The 22,984-nt window shown below is 37.0% G+C and overlaps 1 long non-coding RNA gene across 1 annotated transcript; it reads left to right on the top strand.

Annotated features, from left to right (window-relative positions):
* Nucleotides 1-209: 209 nt before the first annotated feature.
* LOC140248611 (uncharacterized) lies at nt 210-13,838 on the top strand. Its single transcript, XR_011902858.1, has 3 exons — nt 210-294; nt 7,796-7,957; nt 13,556-13,838. It is a non-coding gene; the product is annotated as an uncharacterized lncRNA (long non-coding RNA).
* Nucleotides 13,839-22,984: the final 9,146 nt, after the last annotated feature.

The raw sequence follows: 22,984 nt of genomic DNA on the forward strand, positions 1-22,984 counted from the left end.
CTAAGGGCTTGATTATCTCAAAATAAGATTCTCTGGTGTGTCTCATTTGCTAAGTGAAGGAGAGCAGATGACTACAAGAAACACTACTTATGAAATATAAGTGATACCATGCGTGTGTTCAGATCTCCTTCTGTGTACACAGTTGTTCATAAATATTGATGTTTTCTTCCATTTATATTTATCTTCTGTTTATGTTTTGTTTCATTTCAGTTTACACCATTAAGGATGTTGTAAAAAATCATTTGAGGACTGGTGCTCTCTCTTATAGCCTGAATATCTGCTGAATTGTCGCCTGTAAGTACGGGGTGTGTTGGCAATGCAAATAGCTTTCCAGTCCTGAGTCTCTAGGTCTGTACAACTTCTGTTTCAGAGTGGGTTCATGAACCCACATCCTAACTTACTTTTCTAGCCATTTGCACGTGCATATGCATATGACAGGAACTGTCACTTTTATGTTTGGTCATATCTGTGCAAATTTATTAGAAATCTGACAACTCTGGTGCTGCTTTCCTTGGATGATGAGGTGAGGGAGTTATTTGAGAAAGCGTTGTGAAAGAGATATGTTCAAGACAAAATAGTTCTGGGTAAAAATGGGTTGGAGAGAATGATTTGAATGATTTGCTGGCTGATTATATGAAACTACCCTGCACTGTCTCAGCCATCTCACTTCAATTTTAGGTGAATAGAAGTGACAATAAAAAATGTGCAGATTGCAAGTACCAATTTTTCTGAATACTTTTAAGAGTGAACAGAAATGTCTGCAGTAATTCTCATTGCAGAGAAGAAGAGAAAAGAAACCTAAAAAGGATCTTTGTAAGGAGTGGAAGAAATAGTCTGCATTAGTGGTTAATGTACCAAGCTGTCATCACAAAACAATTTTCACTGCCTTGAATGTAATTAGCCTGTTAACACATTGTGGCTAGAGAATAAAGAGATTTTAAATATGTTGCATTCCTAGATTTTTAATTTTTATTTATTTATTTATTTTGTATCCTCTCCTTTTGGTTTTATCTGCAAGGTAGTTAAAGCTTATCTGCAAAGCATTTAAGAGCTTCTATTCTGAAGGCTTAAGTAGCCTTTCACTGGCTCTTAGAGTGAATTAATTTGCTACTGGTGCAAGGCCCGGATATGTACAGAACTCCTTCATACTGAAGAACCTTATTGCCCTCAAGATAAAACAAACAAACCCAAGCACTTTCTCCCCTGATTTGCATAGTAAGGAAGACTCTTAACTATGAGAACACGTTAGTATTTTGCTGTTAAGAGCACCGTTCTTTTAGTGAGTCTGCCTCTGTGATGATTTGTGGCAACTACCTACAGAATTTACAAGCTCTGTGCAGAAGTATGAACTCTGTATTTAGCATGACCAAACTGCCAACTGCATTTTGGATACACAGCCTGTCATCTTTTCTGTTGTCTTATCGTTTCATATCGACTGCAGTTCCAGAAGTGTATGTAATAGAGAAACTTGGCAATTCAAATGCAAGTGTCCTGAAGAACAAAATAGCTCTTCTGGGAAAGAGCCTGAAAGACAAACTTGCCGCTGACAGAGTCCAGTGGCTCCCTAGGGAGGCATGTGAGGCTGCCTACCTGAGGGACTGAAGGCTGTTATGGGTGAATCGCTGTCATTTCTCAGCTATGTCCTGGTTAAAGGCTGTGCCACGAAATCCAAAAAGTAGGATGGTCTTGGACAGCCTAAATTTTCTGAGGATGTTCTTGTATTTCTGTGTGTTTTAGCAAAGCTTATGATATACAGAAATATTTTAAACTGGTAGAAGTTGGACCTGGAAGCACCTACCTCATATCCACAGCTCTGCAAGTGACAGACAGATGGAAGCAACCTTTCAATGAGAACAGCACTGCATGTATATTTTCTAACAGTAAAGCTGGAAAGGAAATTTCCTATTTGCTTTGACTTCTCATTGTAGCCGTTGTCTTTGACTCTGCCCCTACTTGTACCTCTGTTAAACTGTCCATTTCAGTGGGAAAATTAAAAATTATGTAATTGACAATTGTATCAATTATACACCAGAAGGTCTTGTTCTTCACTGGTTCATAAAATATCTCTCCAAACAGCCGTTGCAACTATTACTGTGCTTGGATTCTGGTTTTGTTCCAGACAGTATTTCTCTGTTACACTGAAGACATTTTATTTCTATTATACTGCTCGGAGAGACTGACAGTTGCAGTTCTGAAGCAAGACCAACTAGCCTGGATCTCTGAAAGTTTCTAACTTTGTAAAGATTTAGACAACCTACTTAATTAAGCCTACTGGAAAATCTGCAGAACACTTCTATCTTTGAACATGTGAATAACTTCAAAAGCCTACCTTATGTGAACATCTTTACAAGACTAAATTAAGCACCAATGTAATTTAGATTTCTCAGAAATTAATTAGTATTTTCTGTGTAAAAAGGCAAAAGATTCAGGACCTGTCCTAACAGTCTGTTTCATTCACAAAACTTCTTATGACCAATACTTTAAAAATCAGTATCAACTAACTGTGGTTTAGACTGAGTTGAAACTGGTTCAGAGTTTCTATTCTTCACTGCTTATAAAACTTTATCCTTTAGTTTGAACATGCAATGTTATAAGTCTGTGTTCACTGCATGTTTTTAAGTGCAAACACCAGGCTATTGTGTGGGTTTTTACATTTAAGTATATATATATATACATTTACATACACACACACATATATATATATATATATAGGCAGACAAATGAGCTAGCCATTCATTCGCTGAGGAGGAATGGTGCTTTCATGAAGCCAAAGATGCAGTTCTCTTACACTGTGGATTCCTGCTGTATCCTTTTGTTCTGTCATGCATGATTTGACTCTTAGTGTATTAGCTAAGCATAAAACCACTAAAAGCAAAAGTAGTATTAAATAAAATGAAATTCAGGCTCACTGGAAACATGTTCTTGTGCCATTCAAATAGTGTGAATTTTCCACTTAGTTCAATGAGAAGTTTGGCAGGAACCCTTTACGGTGGTTACATTGCTGCATTTCATTTGTGTTATATGAAAACGAAATAATACCTGTATTTGTGGTAGCATGCTTTATGAATTAAATGTGAAGTCCAGAGTCTCATGTTCAATTCTCAAGTTCCTTTATCAACAGATCATTTCAATAGGAGTCCTTGTTTTTGTGTATCCCTTAAGTGCTCATTTGTTCTGCCTCCATTTGTGCTTTGTTTTACCTCCATCCACATTAAGACCAAGAAGAAAAGGAATTGCTGCTACACAGCTTACTTAAATTCTACTGTTTGCAAATTCTGATTCTTGTTTTTTGGGCACAATGAAAATATACATACATTTTTACTGATGTTTGCTATTATTATGGCTACCAAAAATTCTATGTTTATGCATAAAAAAATTCTTTGGTCTGATGTTATAAAGGAGTGGAGCTGCCATCAAAGGCATAAAATATGGGAAAATAAAATAAACCAATTGTAAGCTAATTTGATTGTCTTTACAAATTTCAGCTATATTCATGGCATAAAACATTTCAGTGAATGACATTACAAGCATCTAAGCCAGCTATAAGGTTCTGTCTCAGATTGTTTTCAGCATAAATGCATGATATATATACCCTCTGAGCCACTGAATTATCTTCCTCATAACCTGTACCATTCACATAAGCAGGCAAGTATATTATATATATATATATATATATTGCATAAAATGAAACCACCAGGGACAATGGCTGAACTCAGCCTTACTAAGTAAGATTTCTTTCTCCTATGACTTAAAATGTAGCAAAATAAACAGCAAAGCTTTGTGCTTTCAGATGGGATTCATCAGACTTATTTGAGCTTGTCCAAAAATGAAACATCTGGTGGAAGATATTTTTTCAGCTTATGCAGGGCTGAAATGAATCATTGTCAAGAGGTACATGCACCTCCAGCAGGTGATTCATCCCTTGCCAGTGTAAGTACACAATACAGATGTGTAGAAGTGCTGCTGAGATGTTCCTAACTTTCCAGAGGCTCTCAAGGGAAACTAGATAACTAGTGTTCTTTCATATGTAGTGTACTTCTAGACGTCTAAAGTTAGTGAAATGAATCTGCCAAAGTGACCCAAGAAAAGCATGGTAATGATATTAGACTACAGAGCCTATCTCCTTGCTTATGAAACACAGAAGTAATGAAAGGATTTGAAGTTAGCCTAGGTTTATCTTTTGCAAGGGCTCTGGGCTCTGCAGGAGGCATTTAAGCACCTCCAGTCTCAGGATTTTCAGGGTAAAAATGTAATGAGTCAGAAAAGTACACAGACTAATAATCAAAACTAGTCATTTATTCAAAGTTGTTATGAAAGATTTCTGTTCACTGAAATCTGAAGAAAAATGTCTGCTTATTCCAGCACTATTTATTCACCATTCCCAATCCTCTAAAACACCATTGTTCTACTATTCCATGCTCAGCTGCCAAATTGAATGTGAGGGTATATTCCTGTGCACCAAAATATACTGGAGTTAAGGGATAACTGGCTGCAGTTCATTGGATTAAGGAAATGTGGAATTATTCTGAAACCACATGCTTGACTCACTACTTTATGCCCAGGTGCTGAGTCTCTCTTAAGGATAGTGTGCTCATTGACTGCAAAGGCAGGTACAATGAATCATAGAATCATAGAATCACCAAGGTTGGAAAAGACCTAAAAGATCATCCAGTCCAACTGTTCACCTATTACTAATAGTTCACAAGAAGACAATGAAGACAAGATAAGAGAGAGAAAAAGCAAATCTGAACAAACAGTGCACCTACGGGGTCTTTGCTGACTTTCAGCTATCTGTTTCTTGTGCCAAATTGCTACAATTACTGTAGCATGCTACAGGTTCAGGTGTATTTCCTTTAAATAAATAAATGAACATATCCCTCTATTTTCTGGAGAATTCCCAAGCTCAGAATGGAAGTCCAGGCAATTTTAAATAAATATTATTTAGGCAACAAATGAACAAATTTCTACCAATTGGGAAAGTCCCACTATGTTTTCCTGTGGTCTTGCTTCATATATACAGGGAAAGTCAGATTTGTATGGCATTCTGCTGTCAAACATCTTCCAGCAAATGATTTCTGAAGGTGGTGCTCCTGTCACTCGGGTGGGATCAAAAACTCTTTCTTCACAGCTACAGAGAGGACTGTGATTGAATTTCTGAGAAGTACATCGGTTGCTCACTTATGACATTTGGTTGAAACAGTGTTATTTGAAATAGTATTTTCATTGTGGAAAATGGTACTTTATCAAGATTAACAGATAGGTCTACAAAATGTGTTTTTTGAAGGACACTCACCCCGTCAACTCATTGTGTTTATTCTGAGTATTTTCATTTATTTTTAATTTTTTATTTTTTAATTAACTTTCAATAGTTTATTTATTTCTTCAATTGTAATAGGTTGGATGGCTGCTGACACATATATTTTCCTTTTTCTTCACTGCATGGTGGTCATTCTTGTCACTCCAGCTACTCATGACATTTCATTGCATGAATTTTTACAGATTTCCTTGTGTCTACACTGTTTTGGACAAAGAGACTTATTATTCTGTTGAGTGAACCTTCTGAGCAGTTGAATCCAGTTTACATTCTTCCTTCTGCTGCAAGAAGACATAATGAACATCCTTGCTATTGTCATTCTTGTGTATGTTTTTAAACCAGAGACTGGGGGGAGAAAATACTCTTTGCAGCAAAATGTCATGTCCTGAATGCTTTCATAGATAGGTAAAACACTAGTTCATCAATGAGGTTTAGGAACCAAGCGGTTATCTGTTTATTCAAACAGATCCTCTGTGTTTATCCTTGAAAGTTTTTCATAGTTTATTTCCATTCTAATCTTAAGATTTGAGTCATAAAGATTGTGCAAAATGTAGACATGACAAAGCTGATTAGTGTCAAAGTACACTTATAAAAGGATGAACTTCCATCAGAGGAACAGGACACCCATTATTTTTTAGATTTCTCCAGTTTATTTGATTTGGATATCTGATAGCAATAAATTCATTTTTGTTATATATATATATATATATATATAAATTTCTGCAAGCAAATCAGAAATGCTACAATAACCTTTTCTCTAGCATACCAAGGCTTCTGATTGTAAGAAGTTCCAAAAACAGGATTTCAGAGGCTTTAGAAAATGCAAACTACAAGACAAATGTTCATTGATTTTTTTTTTCTGAGTCAAATTACAGTCATGTTTCTTCTTAAAGAATAATTTCTGAAGTCATGTGACCAGATAAGTTTTTCATTTTCTATCTCTTTTTTTTAATGTAAACTTCTAGCCTTAGTGGCTGTTGTGGAAGGTATGACTGAAATGCACATCAAAAATATAAATAGAAGTAGAGAAATAGAAATATCTCACAATGAACCTCCTAAGATCTGTGATTTTTTTTGTTTGTTTTTTTCTTCTTTTTTTTTTTTTTTTTTGTTTTTTTGTTTTTTAACCAATCATGTATTTTGATTTCTAAGGATGGGCAAGATGGAAAACAACTGAAGGCCAACTATAACATCATCTAATCATAACTAATCTTCTAGACCTGGCACAGTCTGGATTTGGGCCAGGACAGAGCAACAAAAATGCATTACTGGCAGTGATATATGACCTCAGCTGCCAGTGGACAGAGGGTAGACATTTCCTCTCATCATTCTCGATTTCTTGAAACATTTCTTTCTGATGGCCATTAGATAATGTCATTTCACTTCAAAGGAGAGTCAGGCCCTTGGATACAGAATATAATGGATAAAAACCTACTAAGAATGCAACATGCAAGAAGTAGTGAAGGGAAACTAAGACCATACTATGGATCTTCTACTGGCTGACTCCCAAAAAGAGTTTTTTCCCCAGAATAATTGCATATTTGGATAAGAACAGTCCATGGATGAACTTGGGTCTCTGCATGACTAAGGTGATGCTGGCTGGGTCAAGAGAAGGACTCAGAGGCTTAAATAATGTTGAAATTACCTTTGCTGAAAGCCACTCAGTTTTCACAGTTGGTACTGTGTAACTATAACCTTACACAGCGCTAAGATTAACATTTTCTGTAGTCTTCAGTGGTCTTAGAAATTCAACTTGATTTTGAAAGACTGTCTAGCATCATACATTTTTTGTGTAGTTTAGAACTGCAACACATGCATGTATGAGAAGACTCTGATATTGAAAACATGACCAATTTGTATTTTTTCTCAACACCATGTGTTGCCTCCTACAAAATTCAACTTGTAAAATTCACGATTCAAGGATCAGTTTGCCATTTTGATACAAGTTATAGTGATGTTAAACTTGATAAGTCCCTTGATACATAACCCCATAGTTCGTTTAGATAGTGGGAAGGGTCTGTTTTTGTATCAGGTAAATAATAGATATACTCCTCATGTCAAGCAGATAAGGGAGGTATCAAGTAGATAAGGGATGCTTTGCTTTGGATCTGTTAGTTGTGAAAGCAATTATTAAATACGTATGTACCTCCAGGAAAACCTCTGAATGTATAGACCTTTTGTGCAAGTTATGGATGATAGGAGTAGCATATCACTCACACAATCAGCCCTGGTACTTAGGAATGCCTTCTTTCTAACACTTCAACTTGAGTCTTAGTCCTAATTGACCGCTTTATGGCATCCAAATCCCTCTCTCAAGAGTATGTCCTACAAAAAGAATAAGAGTCCAGCTTTTCAAAAACTTTTAGAGGGAGAGCTCACATTTGTGGCCTGAATTTCTTCAGAACCATATGTATCTTTACGATCTACAAGCACAATTTACAAGCACAGAAATACACAGTTCTTTGATTTTATTTTTTACAGTTTTCTTCCATTGGAGAATAAAAGAAAGAGAATGAAGAATGGGACATGAAATAATTCCATCACTGAATGCTCTACTGAAAATGCATAAAAGCATAACTAAGGATGTTGCAGTTTTGGTATTTAATGAGATTTGAACTTCCTCATGGATATTTAACTAAAATGGTAGGTATAAATTTACTTCTTATGTCTCAGTTCTTTCTTGTAGAATCAGTACAAGCAAGATGAGAATGAGCTTTTTTTTTTTTTTTTTTTTTTTTTTTTTTTTTTTTCCCAAATGAAAGTTAAAATAACTACAGATTATTTAAAATAAAGCACAAAATCCTGGGTGAACTAGAAAAGCTATTACTTTATTTGGCATGTTGACAAAATCAATCCTTGATGAAGCCCTATGAACTGACAGTATTTTTCCCATTTCTTTTTAGGAAAGCTTTTGTGTGCAAAATAATGGGTGCCTTCAAATCTGAGGAAGAGTTAATAGCAGATACTTAAGGTCTTGGCAGTGGGCTGGTATTGTTTTCATGCTAAGAGGTTTTAAAAAATGGTTGAACTCATTCAGGAGAGCATTTCCCAGCTCTGAGCAACTGCAGTCCATTGACCTACACACAGAATAAAAATACTCATTATTAAGGATGTGTTAAATTGCAAGACCAGTTAAAAGCACTTGTATAGGTGCAACTACAGCTTTAACCAGAACAGATAATCTGGGTACTGAAGTTGGAGATTTATAGATTTAAACTGGGATGTTTTTAATATCTAATTGTATAAATGCAGCCTCAAAGCTTTGCTAAAAAAAAGAAAAAAAAAGAAAAAAAAAAGAAAAAAAATAAAATAAAGAAAAAGAAGAAAAAAAAAAGGAAAAAAAGAAAAAAAAAAAGAAAAGATAAAGAAAGGATGTTTGTTTTTAATGGTTAAGCAACTATTGAAATACGTAGGTCACCTAAAAGTAATGCCTGCTATTTATTTCCATGGAAATATGCAAAGAGCACAATAGCACTATCCAATAAAGCAAATTCTCAGCTACAAATCTATTTTTCAGCATAGGCACTATCATTAACCAATTCACATGAATGAGCAGATTGAGACACTTCATTCTGTGGTGACAGTTGTACATGGCTGTCTGGAATGTGGCTTGCCTTTCATGTCACTGTTACCACTGCTAAAACACACTGCCTACTGCCTCAGTGTCCTCACATCCACTGTTTGGTCTCCAACAGTGTTCAACAAGCATTAATGAATGTCAATGGGTACCATTTTTCTGCATGGGGGAATTCAGTGATGCACCTTTGCTTCATACACAATTCCATGCCAGACACCATTTTGTTAGACTGTCCTTCTGCTAACATCAGTCACAAAATGTAATGGAATATTGTTGGGAAGGTTCAGTCTCTGCTATAGTACCACTAACATCCACCTTTGATGTTATGGTTTGACACAGAAAAAAATAGAAGGCATTACTTTTGCAGCAGCCCTCAAAATGCCATATTCAGTAATTGCTGAATCATAGTCGGATGAGGAAAAGAGACCAAAAATGGGTGCAAGAGTACTTTTTTTTTTTTTTTTTTTTTTTTTTTTTTTTTCTTTTCCAATTAGGCCTCATTGCCAAGGTTTGCTGTCAAAGAATATTTGCCTTATATTCGACTTTTTAACTGCTGGTGAACTGTATTAGCTCTTTGCAATATCCTACTCAGTGACAATGTGGATTCTGGGGAGTAGTTACCAAACAGATAATTCTTAAATTCCAAACAAAACTTTCATTTAGAAGAAAATCAATTTGACTGCAAACAGGTACTGGTATTTCTTACAGTGCTGTTTTTACTTTATTTTAATTTAACTTCATTGCATCAGTGCAGTCTGAGAACTGGACTTGTTAGCTTCTTGAAGGTGTTTTAATGTCAATATCGCAAAGTTGAGTTTAGAGTGGTGTGAAATATTAGTTGTTTCAATACTGTTAACAAAATGTCATTAACAGAAAGCCATGAATTTGATATGATAGCCATGTTCATCATTCATTACAGTTTTTAACTTCTAACTTCTATTAAATTTTTATTTGATCATTCTTAGTTTCATACTATTATTTCTACCATCATTTCAGAGCAATAGGTTGTTTCTGGACACATCAAGTTCTTTTACGTTAATTCCTTAATAACTTGTAAATTTCTTATAAGTTTCGAGTTCCAGAAATGTTTCTAAGAAGTGACTGAAATATCCGACTGGTTTTATAATTCTGAAGCAGAACTGAAATGGCAGCGCAAGACAGCAGCAGTAGAATCAGCTGTTATTTTAAAAATAGTAAGGCCTATAGTAAAGACATATTCACTCTTGCTGAGAGATAATTTAATGATGTAGAACTGGTTGAGCGATTTTCTTTACTATTTGTAGTTTCATATAATGCACTTGCGAAAGGATTCCCCTTTCAAAAGGATTCTTGATCATCCCTAATAGATTTTCTAGTTCTTTCTACATTTAGTGAAAGGAAATAATATTTAATGGGAAAAAACATATGATGTAACAAATCCTTGAAAATTGAAATGTGAAGCAGTGAAGGTTTTTTTTATCAGACCTATAACAAAAAGTAGGGGTACACTGTAGTCAGTAAAAAGGATAATAGAAGATTTGTATTAAGGACTGAAGTCTATTTAATCTCTGTTGCTGATCACTGCATAGCTTTAGCCTGCTTTCATCAAAATAATTGATGGCAAATGGAGCAGCTGCATGATGAGATTATATCCCCACTTTATAGCACAGTTATAAGAAAATATACCCCTTTTTTCATTACAAGTATTGGAAATTTGGAAAATGCACTGGATTGGAATTGAAGCAATCTCTCTTTCTTGTCTAATGAGCTGCAGATTTTTCTTATTATTATTCTATACTTTCATCTGAATCAGTTTCAGGAAAAAAAATATTTTATGTTTGCTGTATGTTATAATTAAATCCTTGGCATTGACACTTTTATATTTAATTCTAGGCTGTGATTATACCTTCAGTATATCTGAGGTAGTGAAACTGAAACAGGAACGGTGGTGTAGATGAGTTGTGAGATGAAGCAAGTAGAAATGTTATTACATTCCTTATATTTAATCTTTCATTATAATGCTGATTTTTACATATTCTTGTTTTGATGTACGAAATATCCTTTCAATTTTTTGAGCTGAGAAGAAACAGAAGCATTTATAGGGAGCCCATGATAATCAGCTCCAAACAAAACATTTATGGAGAGCAAAATTTTGCTTCTTTAACAGTCAGGAGTGGATTTGTGAGAAACTCTTGGCTGAAGTAGTTATTGTGTGGCATCCTGGAGGAGACAATGAGTATTATAACAGGAGGGGCAGGCTAAAAGCTTACTTTTGAAGGATCTAGGCTACTTATCAAGAAGTACCTGAGCAAGAATAAATGAAACAGGTCACGTAAAAGAAGCTCCCTTCAAGAATGACTTGACCTTGAGAAGGAGACATCACCATGGATTGTTGGGAGTTTGGATATAGGAAGAGAATCCAGGAAAGACACTGCATGAGCAGCTAAGATCAAATGTGAGGTTGGGATAGAGATCAGTCAAGTGAGCAGTAGCCTGAGAAAGCTCAGACAGGGCCATGAGCTGAACCAGCTGTGCTGAACCTGCTTGAGATGAGGGTTTGGATTGTGAAAGTGACATTAAAGTGAGCAAGATGAATATCATGGATGGGAAAGAGATGCCAAACACAGATTTAGGTGAGGGACTGAGTCAGCTCAGTGGCCAGCTGGAAGTAAAAATTAATAAGACATCAGGTTCAGGTAGGGTAGGGTCATGGAAAACGGAGTGTGTTCACTATAGGCCAAGGTTTACTAGAAAACTAAGTGTATACTCCCCTTTCATCTGATGGTAGCATGGCTGTGCATATATCCTCTACTTTCTAAAGCTTGAAATCCAGCTAATTGTCTGCAGCCAACAGACAGTGGGCAGAAATATTTAATAGCCATATTTCAGCAGCTTTCTAATATTAGGAAGTATCAGTAAAACCCACTGCTGAAGTGGGTGTTTATTCTTAAGACAGACTGTCTGTTACTGCTCCTGCCTCTCGCTCTGCTATTGGAGTGGAATAAATCTGTGTATGTAAAGATTCTAGTGCTTCTTGATTGCTTGGCTGTTAAAGTAATGCCCAACAGACAGATTTGTTCTTTATTTGCCATTAAGAACAGACTATCATTCAGACACAGAGTCTTCACACTGTTGGTAAGTTATAATCTTGCAAATTCAGCTTTGAAAATGTTAGTAAACTTCAGTTCTGAGATTGACCGTGGCACTCTAAGCGACACGATCTGGTCTTTCACTACAGCACAAGTTGTTATACTTTTCACAGTACTCTTGCTTCGTTTTCTTTAATGAGAATTGTGCTGCACAATGAGGAAGTTAATCATTAAAACAGACTTCTTTTTTTTCATGTCTCCTGAAGTGTGCAGGGACAAACTGGAACTAAACTGAATCAGTTTGCTCTATGTTAATTTTCCAGCATACAGAAAAACCATTAGGAGATGACTATACTGAAGCAAAATTGTTTGGCTAATCTATATTCGGTATTATCACTAAATGGCCAGAAGTATTCATTAAAAGACTCTTCCATGACTTACTGATTGAGGTGTATTAATAGGAACTTTCCTGAAAGACAGAGATAGCCCAGATTGAAAATGTAGGATATTACAGTTTTAATAAGGTTACATTCCCCAGTGATTTCACATTTTTCTTCTTCTTTATGGAACCTGTCAGCTTCTGCTCTCAAAGCCTTTATCCCTTCACACATTGTTATCTTTATAAAGGGAATAAGACAATGTACAAAATTCACTTAAGTAAAGGTCTCCCTTCATCCAGCATTACTGCTGAGATCCTTGTACTGGCAGCAGTTTACCAAAGCACAGGGAAAAATCAATTTTAATTAGTATTTTTTGGCTTTAATGGAAAGTGATTACAGAACTGGCATTTTAGTTAATACTGTTGAGATTTATGGTGGGGTGATGCTAATTAATTTTCTCTTGAATTGCTGTGGGCAATGAATAACTGCAATAACATGGCAGATTTGCTGATACCAGAACTGTATCAGCACTTCAGAGCTTCTTAACAAAAGAGAGCTTAATGGGTTGCAGGTATAATTTATGTTACTTCTCATAAACTGCACATTGTTGCTTCTTCGTTAAAAGTCTTATGAAAAGCCAACTTTCTGTATTTTATGGGAGTGATGACTTTTCCCACAATTTGGTGTCAGCATATACAAGCTTTCTTTAGAATGTGACAATATTTTAAGAACCTCTAGAAAGGGAAGATTTTGCTGGGTCACAAAATTAAACATAGCTTTAATCTGTTTCTGCAGATGTTATTGTTAGCCCCATCATTGATTCTACTGCTTTTCTTAGAAAAAATACAACTGAATATGGCACTTGCATTGAGACATCAAGCTGTATGTGCTGAGAGGACTATACTACATTGTGTGCTTGAACATGCCTAGTGCTATAGCAGCATGACTGCAGTCCAGGCCTCCAGGTGTTATCATGGTGCCTGGCTTTGGGAACACGGGGCTGCACTTAATTTCCTTTAAACCACAGAGGACCGGGCATAGCCTCACTGGCTTCAGAGCAGTTATTATTTCTGAAACATAGTATCAATCTCACATCAATCAGAAGAAAGAACTTCGTACACCACACATCAACGTTCATATGCCCAGTGCTGTAAATTTCTTGAGCTGATTTGAAACATAGAAATTATGTTTCTCTCTCTCTTTTTTTTCCCTCTAGAGCTACAACATGATAGACAATGCTACAGTTATTAGCAAGCATTTACCTAGAACATTTGCCATCCAGGGGAAGATGACAAATGGCTCCTAGGTACATGGGCTGACATTGTAAGCAGCGGAGAGTGTAACTCACCATAAATACAGGGCAGTGTAATTGGTCACGAGGAATGACATCTATTCCAGTCTCTAGGCAGGTATTATGACAACATCATCTGCTTCTGGTGAATGAAGTAGTGCCAGATAAAAATATTTAGAAACTCCTCAAACTGTGAAAGCAGCTGAAAAAAAAGAGCAAAGACAAATTCCTATTTTAAGTATGTTGGTTTTTTTTTGGGGGGGGGGTGGGAGGTGGGATAGGTATAAGGAATGGAAATGCACCTTGTTTCAAATAAAAGCTAAGATTGTTTCTAGTATCTGTGGTCTTAATGAAATGTACTGAATGGATTCAGAAGGAAATATTGACCATTGTTACTGCTTTGAAAGAGTTCACTCCCATCCTTCAAAGGCAGGTCCAGCTGCAGATGTCTATCTCAGCCACTGTTTAGCCTGTATACACAAGACACTGTTTCAGACAGGAACAATGAAGACTCCTATCTTGATATAATTGACAAAAATGACTGCATCTTGTCCAATAGTTAACTGGTAGGAGTAGTTAAAGTTTTAATTATAACAAAATAACATGATACAGTTATGATTGTTCAGATAGAATTATAGTGCACATTGTAACATATACTTTATTTAAGTTTCAAAATAAAATAAAATAAAAATTATAATCCAAACAAGATTTTCTTCCGAAGCTTTAAATATTTCAATATGTTTGATAGTAGATTCTTGGAGAACATAGGATCTTGAATTCTGAAATGAAGTAGAGTTAGGAACGTATCTGAAAATCTTGCTGCAAGTCCTAGATTTCAAGCAGAAACATGAGGTGTATCTTGCATGCACAGTCTTTTAAAGTGATGACTGTTTTTATTCTGGTTTAATCAGGAAATTACATTATTGTGATTATTCCATGTATGTGTGTCTATGGCTACTCCGCTTTTGAATATCTTTAGAATATCCTGTCTGATTTTGATCAAATCTGACAAAGGAGATGATATTAAGTCATTAAGTTCCTTCAAGAGGCTGAATAGATGCAAGAGATGTTACTTGTCTGCAGTCAGCGTCCCTACTGAGGAAAAGGCATGAGTATGAGCTCACCCTTCAGCAGGAATCAGAAAATCACAATAGAGAGACTGAGATAAAAACCCATCAGGCATCATTAGTTTTACTGCTCACAGACTAACTTGGGCTTTTTTTCTTATAAGCCATGACAAACGACTGTAGGCTGTTTTCTACTTTGTTTAAATAATATGTGTGTTTGCAAGATAGATGACATGCTAGGCTCTGTGTTAGGCTTTGTGTCAGCCTCTGTAATCATGAGATCATGACTGTTGCTAGCCTTGCACATGTGCATAAATGGAGAAAGGTTGTGTGTACCATTCTTTCAGTATCTTCCTTGCTGTGAAGTGGTAGCAAAACAGCTCTTGGACTTTTTGATAGAGAAAAGCTGCCCACTGTTAGTAAACCAACGGCTGAATAAGTAGGTAAGAGGCTGTGTCTTAGCTTCCCAGCCATACTGGCTTGCATTCAGCACTGCATCTTTTTGAGCTGGTCTGAATGGAATACTTTTTTTTTTTCTTTTTTTTTTTTTTTTCTTTTTTTTTTCTTTTTTTTTTCTTTTTTTTTTCTTTTTTTTTTTTTTTTTTCTTTTTTTTTTTTTTTTTTTTTTTTTCTTTTTCTTCTATACGATACCATCAAGGCATTTGTATTTAGAGGTAGAGAGTCCCACGTTAAATCAAAATGCATGTTCTAAGGATTGTGATGATACTTGTTACTGAAATGCTCATGGTCTTTTTTTTCCGGGAAAAATTCAGTTACTATCATGTTAGTGTGTTCTAGTAAGAGCTACAGAGTCTGGGGATGAGTAAAAAGAAGAGTGTTCTGTAGTGGTTGGGAAACAGTCAAGTCAAAGCACTCAAATAGTCACAGAAACCTGAAAACAACAACAACAAAAAAGACTAAGACTAGGGTAATATTGTCACCTAAAGCTGAATGTTAAATTTGATTACACTAATAACCACTACATCATGAACAAGCTTCCTAAGTACTTCAGCTACATTAGGATGCTAGGAGATAATATAAAGATGGTGTGCTTAGTGATTTAGGCTGACATCCATTATCTCATCTGGAGTTCCAGACAAGCATATCCAGGAAACCACTTAGTTTACCTCCAGTTGTTAGGCTATGGTGGATACCAGCTCTTTTGTAAACACAGAGATTTTCAGGATGTATTACATTCATCAGACTCTTCACAATCATACTATCCAAAAGCGACAAATGTTGGACTTATTTTGGGCTGCTTCTCCACCTTGCCAGCAAGCAGTTTAACATTTATTCTTTATCCTGGAGAAGATTCAGACCCCATAGAGCAAGTTTCCATCCAGTCCCACATAGCCCGATTATTGGGATGTAATTCAGAGTGAGTTCAAAATCATGCCTTCTGCACCCACATGGAACAGGTTTGAGAAGAAAATAAACCCTATGTGCCCATCTCACACAAAACTGTTGAGGTCATCAGCAGTTTTACAGCATGCCTTTTATGAAGAGATGTTCAAACTTGACTTCCAATTGTATAATTTTAAGTGCTGGCTTTGTGTTTGACTCTGTGCAGGCAATGTTTCCCACTGCAAACAGTTTAAAAAAGGCAACTCTGACCACTCTTTCCTCACCATGGTTTTTAGTTTCACTTTAGCAATTTTCCTTCTGCCGCAGCATTTTCTTGGCTCTGAAAAGCATCATTAAGTTCCAATGTATTTTCCGCATGAGAAAATGCCACCCCACTTGCCAGTTTTGCTCCAGCTGGCCTCGTTTCCCCACGCCTGTTGCAGTCTATGGCTGTACAGGGACTACCAGATTTGAAGAGGAGGGAAAGGAGGGAGAAGCATTTGGCATTAACTCAAACCTCAGCTGCCCCATTCTCTGATGTCTGTGAGACTGCCCTTTTGCTTCCCTTGGATGTACAGCATATAAGGGACCATGGGACTCAGAAGACTGAGGGGCAGAGAAAAAAAAAAACAAAAAAACTTTAGCAATGCAACTTCATTAAGCATATGCTTAAACTGAAGCCTGTGAGAGCTGGCCAATTTAGGCACCTTGTTAGGGCTTTTGTGAGTTAGAGCATTGGCCTGGCATGTTTCTTCTTGCTCCTTTACAGTGTATCCTTAATTTAGTATCACTACTTAATTTATTGTCCTTCCTGAAGTCTATTAATGAGTAGTTTTGTAGAACTTAAATAGCTGCTCTGGACTTGAACTCTGGAGATGTACAAGAAGAAAAATCCCTTCAGTTTCTATTTTGCATTTGGCACAATGGTTTATAGCCCTTCAGCTGATTTTTGACCTATATGATTCTGTTCTTATCTGAACCAAATAAAATAATTCTGAGAATAGGATTTCATGACACACTGATTAAAGGCTTCTCTTCAGCCTAAAAAGCCACAGTCTTCACTTTTCTTATTAATTTCATAACTGACAAAGAAAGCAATCAAGATTTCCAGGCAAGATTGATGCTTTATAGCTTGACACTGATGTTTCCAGCAGTCCTGTTATGCTAACATAAGGAGCTGTTCTGAAGTAAAGTGTAATTTCATGGCTAGCATGTAGCTATGCAAAACCCACTGAAGCATCTTAGGAAAGTAACCAGTCTTTAGAGGCACAATTATACTTCACTGGCCTAGAATCCTACCTCTAGAGTGGAAATGTTCTTCTTTACCAGTAGCAAATGGTCATCTTAATTGTGTCCCATCTGCACTATTTTGATGAGCATGATGGCTATCAAAGAAGTTGAAGTAAAATTCCCGTTCATGCTTTCTCTCTTGTTCACCTCCTTCCGAAAGAGGAACCAGCAGTATCCATCACTTCTGAAAATGTTAGAAACCTATTTGGAGAGAGATGTATCATCACTATTGGCAAAGGATATGAGCCATCACCAGTTTACCAAGTACAGGGGAAAAAAGAATGTACTCTCTTTTCATGAAAAAGATCAGGGATCTAAAAGCATTACAAAATACATACAAATATTGCTGTGCTCTGGAAATCTCTTTTGCTCTTCTCCTTTGCCCACAGTAGTCACATACTGAGGAAATGTGTGCTTGAAGCTGTGGCCCAGCCCGTGCTGGTCCTAAGCACTTCTTCCTGCCAGGCTGACACATCTCTGTCACCGGTAGGGCCAGGAAGACACCCCCGGGCCAAAGACCTCTTGGGATGTGGATGGCATTGCCACAAATAAAAGGTTTCAGAAGAACTGCTATCAATTATTTTTTAGCAATTTATAAAGGGAGTGAAAAAAAGACATACACTAGTAAATGTAAACTCTGTTGGTAGAAGTTGGTGGGAAATAGGTTTTCATCTTCTCAAGAGTCTGCAGAGATTGAAAAATATGTCTTGTCCATGCACAGCAAAAATTAATAGTGTGACATACTGCTTCAAATACCAGCAAATCTAATAAATGTTTGCTATAGGTTCTTGGAAATATTTTTATTTTAGGAGCACTTTTTTTTTTTTTTTTAATTTTTTTTTTTTTTTTTTTTTTTTTTTTACATTCAGCCTTCCTTCTTTGTTTTTATTAGAACCATTTTACATTTCAGAACAAAATATTACTTCGAATTGGAAATAAAAGGGCTTCTTACAGTCATTTATCATTTTCACCATAAACATCTCATTTTGTTCTTAAAGCATCTCTTCTCATTGCCCCTTATTTCAGTGCTTAAGATATAGCTTATGACCAGTGGCTGAAGACAGAATGGTGTATGGAACGCAGGTGCTTCCTCAATGGCAGGGGGTAGTGGGGCTGCAGTGTGAGGAAAGACCAGAACTCTTTTCTGGACCTGCCTGTTCCAGCCCACTCCTACAGATCCAAAGCAGGGCTGGACCCAGAAGCCATCCTGGGGCACCTGTGGGCAGCCTTGAGAGGGGAAGGCATGCAGCACATGGCGTAAGTAAGGGACATGGGGTTTGGAAAAGCCCTGCAGCACCCAGAGAGAAGGACGGTTGCTGCCTCCAGGCAGAGATGTCTCTACAGACCACAGGTAGACCATTGTGAATCTGGTTGTCCCTCTGCAGCACATAGACAAACATACCATAAGAGATGGACGTTCCCTGGAATAGAATAGGGCTGTTCAGTTGAAAGGGACCTACAAAGATGACCTGCCTGACCCCTTCAGGGCTAACCAAAAGTTAAAGTGTGTTATTTAAAATATTGTCCAAATGCCACTTGAACACTGACAGCCACTGAGCATCAAGCATTTCTCTAGGAAGCCTGCTATGGTGTCTGACCACGTCCATGGTAGTCTAAGCCTACCTTAGCACAGCTTTGTGCCATTCCCACATGTTCTGTTGTTGGTTCCAGGCTGCAATCCAGCACCTCTCTCTGCGTTCTCTTTCCATAGGAAGTTGCAACGAACACAGACTTCACCTTTTAGCCTCCTCCAGCCTGGACATCCCAGGTGTCCTCAGCCTCTGCTCAGAAGATGGTCCTTCAGCCCTGCTACAGGCTGTATTGCCCTCCTCTGGACACTTTCAAGGAGAGTAACATGTTTTTTACTAGGCCTGCTCCAAAAGTAATGCCTCCTATTTTATCATGTTGTTCCATGACATCAGAGGTGGGTATTAGTGGCATGGGAGTAGAGTTTGAACCCTCTTGCCAATATCCCATTATATTTTGTTGGGTGAGACAGAAGATAGCAAAGGGTCAGTCTGACAAAATAGTGTCTGACATGAAGGTGTGTTTCAAGCAAAGATGTGGAGTTGAATTTCTCCATGTGGAGAAAATGGCACCCACTGACATTCACTAGCACTTGCTGAATGTTTCTGGAGTCTTAACAGTGGAATGGATGTGAACTAGTGAAGTGGCAGGTGGTGAATTTCAGCAGTGGTGACAGTGGGTTACTTTTGCCAATGCAGATTTCTGCAAGCACAGCATGAAGGTTCTTTTTCATCATTGTCAAAAATGCATAGCTAATGGTGGTGACTGTGTTGAAAAGTAATATTTTGTAGCTGAGGATTTGCTCTATGAAATAGTGTTACTGTATTCTTTGATTCTGTTGTAGTTTCCATGGAAATAAATAAGAGGCATTACTTTCAGAGCGACCTACATATGTTGTAAAGCCCAGAACTGCACTCAGTATTCAAAGTGAGGCTGCACCAACACTAAATATAGCAGGAGAATTATGTCTTTCTCTAGCTGGCTGTTCTTTGTTTATTGCTCCCTAAAATATGGCTTGCCCTCTTGGCTGCTAGGGTACGATGCTGCTGTCACCAGTACCCCAGATTCCTTTCTGCTGAGCATCAGTCCTGAAGGAAGTTGCAGCCCATGGAGAGCTGATGCTCCCTGTGAAAGCAAAAGTGTGAGGAAGAAGAAGCAGCAGAGAGGAGCTGTGAAGGACTGACCACAGCCCCTATTCCTATGCTCTGATCAGGGTCCAGGGAGGTAGAAGAGGAACCATGGATGAAGGAGTGATATTGAGCCTGGAGAGATGTTATTTCAGTGTCTTTGTCGCTCTCCATCAAAACCAATTTTAATTGGCAATGAATTAAATTAATTTCCCGAAGTCAAGTATGTTTTGGTCATGACAGTACTTGGAAGATGTTCTCCTGAAATTTATCTCGACCCAAGATAAAATATAGAATAGTGTAAATATGTTCTAAGTTGGTGCATTCACTGGTCTTTCAGTCTAAATCTGACTCCACAGAATCTGGAAGCAAAGGCCATTTACATTAATGACAGCTAGATTTATATATACCGCTAATTAAAGTAAGTAAACAAGTACTTCATGAGCAGTTGTCAACTAATTTGGAAACTAAAAAAGAAGAGTATTAAGCATATAGATTTTCCAAGGAAAATCATATGCGGTTCTTAACTTGTTTTGTGCCTTGATATTGTAGTATGTCTAAGGCAGGTAGCACATTAATGTATGTGCAAAATATTTAATGAAGGTCTTACTTATGCGAGTGGTGCCTACAGAGTTGTAAGAAGTGCTGTGTATACCCACACAGTACATTGTAGGGTTTAGTGCTGTGTGATAGAACCTGAATTAACTCTGAATAAGTTATCTCAGGTGAAGAAAGAAGCTCAGCTCTTTTCCTGGAATAAATTAGTTTTCTGAGAATGCCACACTGCAGCAAAGTCCATAGTATTTTTATGTGGCGTCATGGAATATTTTATGCTTATTGTCAGAAAACAATTTTTATGATGTGCTTCTTGGACTACTGTGTCTACATTGAAGTCCAGGAGAACAACATAAAATCAACACATACTGTAGACTAGGTCATGAAAGAAGAAATTTTGACCTTCAGACATTCAGTATTACTTTAACACAGCTGTTTTAAATGTTGGAATATGAAAAAACGGTGGACTGCATATGTCCTGTGCTGTTATCTTTGGTCTGAAATTACTCATGTTCCTCTCTACTAAGAAGCTTATTTTGGGGAATACGTTTCTGAGTCACAAAGCAATTGTTTTTAAGTCTTCCAAATTTTCTATCTTCAGCATCAAAGTGTAAGAAATTTCACTCATCTACATAAAAATCCTGATATGAATTCCGTTTTTTTTTTTATATCTACAGTTAAAAGATATGAAAACCAAAAACCTAGCTCTGAAAATCCTTAGCTTCATTGTATTTCCAATGAAGATTCAAATTTTGCAGTAGGACACAAAGCAATCCCTCTCTTTTTTGACTATTTAACTTTTTATCTACCTCAGAAAGAAAGTTTAATCAGTGTGTGTGTGTGTGTGTGTGTGTATAGAGAGAGAGAGAGAGGTAGATAGATAGATAGATAGATAGATAGATAGATAGATAGATAGATAGATAGATAGATAGATAGATGGCACTGAAGACAGCAGAAGCCATTTTAATTCCATGAAATATGAACATAAATTATTTAAAACGAATGTCATTTTCTAATGTACCTTTCTGCCCTCAGCAATGAGTAGATGGCCATTGTTCAATTTTTAGTAGTAAAACTGGCTTTATAAAGGAAATTAGGTTTTTCACTACAAGTGACCTTTTCTCACATCAATGCTATGAAACAGTCTGAATACAATTATTCATAGATTTTGGCAGCAGAAAAAAATTTTGGATATAGGAGTGAGGGGAATTTATGATTTTAATATGCCCAACATTTTAAACTGATAGGAGGTGTCTGATACCAGAAAGCACTGACTGTTAAGTAATATCAGGCAAATGTTAGACAGTGAATATCAAATTATTTCACTGACACAGCACAGATCCTGTGATGAACCAGGGTCACATCACAGAGTAGCACAACACTCTGACTTCTCAGCAACAAAACTAAACACTAATGGGCCAATCCATCACCTCTTCCAGTCTGAATGTGCCTGGACTGTCATTCTGCTGCTGCACTGTTTTGTTCCTGCACATTGCAACAACGACTCTCTCATATGCTGCTGGGAAGGACTGGCTCTGCTGAATTTCACTGTACTTCCTTATGGAAATCAAAAAGGCCAGGATATCTTACTGAGCTAAATATCCCGTGATGCACAGCATTATTAGCTATTCTGGCAAATAGCTAATAATCGTTATTACAGAACTCCAGTATGGAAACAGTACCTATATATAAAATGGATAAAGTTATAATATAAATTTACATCCAACGGTAGCAACACTGTCCCTTCAACTTTGTTCCTGAAGTCTACAACTCAACTGTGCTTTGCTGGTAAAACTGGATTTTTGTTGTGCTTCGTCTCTCACTATCTCAAATTTCATGTGCATGCACATAAAAAAATTGACTTTTATTCTAATCCCCTTACTAAAATATTTGGAATAAGTCTCCAGTACTAGCTAAATGCTACATATTTACGTAGTAAATTAACATGCTTGATAAATGGAAAGGGACATCTATGATAAGTACAAGATAAGTTTCAGACAGAAGATGACTGAGTGGGAGGAAATCTTTCCACAACATCTGTTTGGCTTGTTTGGATAATTCTCTCAAATTATTCTGTACTGTTTCTCCAGGGAGGATGAATGGGTGAAATGTGTTCCAAAATCAAAGTGATTGATCTCATGCATACAAGAGTTTGAAAGGTCAGCTTGGTGAAAGACTGCCTTAGGAGAATATGACTAACGGAGCTAGATTTTGTTTATACTAAGCATGGGAGAAAGATACACACTGGAGTTGCTTTCATCTTACCTTGGCCACAGTAGGTGACACAGTCACCCCTTTCATTCCCTCTTTCATTCTCCTTGCTATCTCTAAGGCAATTGCCTTGAATTGTCACACTGCAGTGAAACGGGTATCATAGCAGCAGGGTGTCCACCTAGATGTTTTTAATAGGTGACTTTTGGTACATCTTCACACTGCCCTAGAGT

Source organism: Excalfactoria chinensis, chromosome 1, assembly GCF_039878825.1.
Source record: "Excalfactoria chinensis isolate bCotChi1 chromosome 1, bCotChi1.hap2, whole genome shotgun sequence".
Taxonomy (NCBI): Eukaryota; Metazoa; Chordata; class Aves; order Galliformes; family Phasianidae; genus Excalfactoria; species Excalfactoria chinensis.